We start from the raw sequence: 3,941 nt of genomic DNA on the forward strand, positions 1-3,941 counted from the left end.
TTCCAAGCTCCAACTCATTTATGCAGGCACTTAATCCCCAGGTTAGTAAAGCATGAGAGAGCAGATGGCCCACAACTATGAACTAGCAGGTATTTAAAGATGAAATTACAGACAACTTTCTTTGCTATACCATTGCTGAATCCGAGGCTAAGGGAAGTGTAAGCCAGTGTGATAAACTGCTGAATACACACACTTTTACTTCCCCCGCTACAGCCAGGACGAACCTGTCTGACAAACGAACACTCCTTACCTATAATTGAATGGATCTCAAATAAACAGTGCTGCTGAAGTTCAAAACAAAAAAAACCCAAACACACCAACCCCCAACCACCCAAAAGAGGATTGGGGCCTGCTGACTATGTAACTTCTGTGTCATTTTTGTCCAAGATAAAGAAGAACATTTTTCCTTCCCTTTGCAGTTCTCCAACACCAACACAAACAATGCAGTAAGATTTCCTAACATGCCCAAGTTTCCTAACTCGGCTAGGCTGGGTTCACAGCATAGCGTCACTGACACGGCCCTGAGAAAAGCTCAGCCCACCCCAGTGAACACACCAAGCGCAGCCACACAAGGAGCGTATTAGAATAACACTCCCTAGCTAAAAAATAGATTGACTTAGGTCCAACAGCCATGTTTTCTTAAGGCTCTCTACTGTTGCTGAGCCCTAGCGTGTTTCTCACAGCGTTACGGATTTTTGAGCCAAACGCTGCCTAGGCTTTCCACAAGCACCTGAGGGGAGGGCTGTGACCCCCTCCTTCTTCGCAAGAAGGGACAACTGTCGTCTCCAGCATCACTCTTCCACAGCTACACGAGCACCAGCTTGAAGAGCAGAGAGGGCAGCTGGGTTCTACTGCTCAAGTGGCGGGTCTTTGCTGTTCTCACCTCGGTGGCCAGCACCAAAGGCTCACAGACAGGCTGCCTACAGCCAAGTCTATCACAGCAAACTAAGCAGGGACAGGATAAAGACCTGAGCACTGTTCCACAGAAATTCCCACCTTTAAGTCATTAGTACAATCCTGGGATGACCTGGTCTGTGCCCACTGAGACAAGGACGGCTGGGGTTAATGCAGGCCAGGGACCATCCCCAGAAGCAGTTTGGGTGCAGCTTCCTGATTCTTGGAGAGGGGAAGGAAGAAAGGAAGGAAGCGTTTAACTGAAGGACACGGGTCACAACGTGCCAGCTGGCCTCCCGCCAAATGGCCTGCTTGAGTCATTAGTAGCCAGCATGTCCTTCCAAGTTTGCTCACAACCACAGCAACTGAAGAAGTGAGAATTAAGACCAAAGTGAAGAAGGGAGTACAAGACTGTCCAGTGTACATCTTTTGCTCAGTATCAGGCTAACAAAGACTGAGATTAATTGATGTAGGCTATGGAAAGAAAATTCAGTGTCTGCTTCAAATTCGTTTATTGTCTCTTAACCCATCTCTACTGTCACTCATACAACTTCCACCCTAGAAATCTGTCTGAGGAATCCACTGTTGAATATAAGCCCTCAAGCAATACAGAGAGCATATGGAAGTTTAAGGGATGAGGTATGTTTTTCATCTTCATTTGGGCATTTTAAAATGCTGACTTACTCAAGAAAATTTTGAAGTAGAATATAAGTGGCAATGAAGGAATGCAACTCTAACAAGCACCACTTCACTGCCCTTCACACCAATCTACCCCAGTAATGCAACGGCACAGGGACACGGGTGGAATCTATCACCTGGAATCTATCTGGTGAAAGGACTCTGTCAGGCACAAAGTCTGAAATGCGAGGCGCTACCAGAAATTGATTGTTTCATTTGTTCTCAAGAGACTTGATAGATACTGTCTGTGAGCCTCCTCTTGGTGTGTACTCTGTGTCCTGAACATCTCTGGCTCTGAAAAAGCTCAAGACTTATTGGGGAGCTGAAGTGAACAGGACTAAACATCTTCAAGGAATCAGGTGCTGCTCTCTCTCCGTGGCAACTCAGAGCATCTAGAGAACTTTGTTTTCCGTTGCCACATTTTAGTCATTCTCATTTTACAAAGCTTGCCATTTTCAACAGCAGATTTTCCAGTTTAACCATGCCTTGCATCTATGCACAATCCTCTTAAAAATGGAGTGATATTCTTACAAGATTCTTAGCAAATTCAAAGTTATCTTACACTTCTAATTTCATGAACAATCCCCACAAATACTTTCACACAATACTGCAGAAACCTTAATTAAGGGAAGGATAATGCAAGCAATATACTAAAAAAGTTGTAAAGCCAACCAATGCTGTGCAGGACTTCACAAAAAAAACAAACTTACTCTACACTTCTACAGCGAGAGGCATTTCAGGATCCACCCTGCTTCGGTGATCAGGTGGGCACTTACAACTACGTCTTCTAAACACCAAGATTAGCTGAATCACAGTCCATATGTAGGGTCTGATAATATCTACTCATACACAATACACACATCTGCTAAGATGAAATCCAAACCAGCAAAATTCCTACTGATACAAATGAAAGCATAGTCATGCACCTACACACAGATGAATGAGTCTAGCATTCACCCACTACCATACACCAGCTTGTAATTCCACAGACACACTTGTGTGGCACGCCACATTCCGGCTGATATCATGATCTGCTTTGTGCACCCTAAATTCAAAAGGGAAAAAAAAAAAAAAAAAGGCCCAAAAGAGCCATGCACTGATTATACCAGCCACTGAATTTCTGCAAAGACCTGTAGAGTACTTGAAGACAAGTAACAGCCATGTTCCCGAAGCACACACAGAAACATCTAATGCTGTCTGCTTAATGACACTCTAGTAGCTGCGATGGGACCGGGGGGGAGGGCTCCTCCCCACATCCCTTTATACAAAGTAAAGCTTTACTGTATTGACTTTTAAGTCAACAGGAGTGTCCCCGCTGACTTCAATGAACTTTGGATCAGGCCCTATGGCACCATTTCTTATTTTACACAATTACCACACTTAAAATCTCCTTTGGATCCTTCCATGCAATTCCTGTTCCTCCCAACATTTATGTCAGGTTGAGAGAGAAAGATATTTTTTTTCCCCCTTAAAATAAAGGCAAATTGACCAGTTCCCAAATTGGTCTAATTCCTCCACCCCAACACACATTTGATTGCCACAGCTGCCCCCATGCTGCGATTTCTGAATACATCTTTGAATCCATCTTTCAGACTACAGCCATGCAACAATGCTCCTTTTCAATGCCCATCGGCACCTACACAGCATGCCGGCTCTCCAGCCCTGCCAAACCCTGACCATCTCCCCCGCCCCTCCACCCCAAGCCCGGTATTTACCAGCCAGGGAGCGAAACACCAGACTCCCACCCGGGCTCTCCATACTGAGCCACGAGTTCTTCGTGTCTGTGGACTGGGACAAACGCTAAGGCGGTGAATATTGCCCAGGCTTCAGGCCAGCTTCGCTCGAAAACCTCGTCTCCCCACCCCACCGCCTACCGCTACCGCAAAGCCCTCTCGCTCCTCCGGGGGCCGTGGGACCGCGTTCCCCGAACACGCGGGTCGTGGGGACCCCGCGTCCCTCGCCCCGCGGCCGGGTGGGCGAGCTCTTCCCCAGCGTGCCAAAACCAAACGCCGGCTCTTCGGCTCCAGCGGCGGGAGCTGCTTTCCCCCCGCGCCTCTCCCCCGGCGCGGCCGGGCAGAGGTGCCCGAGCCCCGGCTACCTGTGCTGCAGGGGGAGGCAGGGCGGCCCCCGCTCCCGCCGGAGAGCGGGAAGGGGCGGCCGGAGGAGCGGGGACATCCCCCTTCCCGGGCACGGCCACGCTGTCAGCTCCCCCCAAAACCCCCTCTCCCCGCCGGCAGCGGGAGTGCCCCCCCTCCCGCCCCCGCCAGGCACAAGCAGGCTGGAATCCGAGAGCTGGGGCAGCCGGGGCTCTGCTCGCACCCTGCGGGCGGAGGGGCCGCACGACCCCGCCGGCCAGGCCACGGCCCCTG

This window comes from Haliaeetus leucocephalus, unplaced genomic scaffold, assembly GCF_000737465.1.
Source record: "Haliaeetus leucocephalus isolate CR32 unplaced genomic scaffold, Haliaeetus_leucocephalus-4.0 Scaffold730, whole genome shotgun sequence".
In the NCBI taxonomy this organism is placed as follows: domain Eukaryota; kingdom Metazoa; phylum Chordata; class Aves; order Accipitriformes; family Accipitridae; genus Haliaeetus; species Haliaeetus leucocephalus.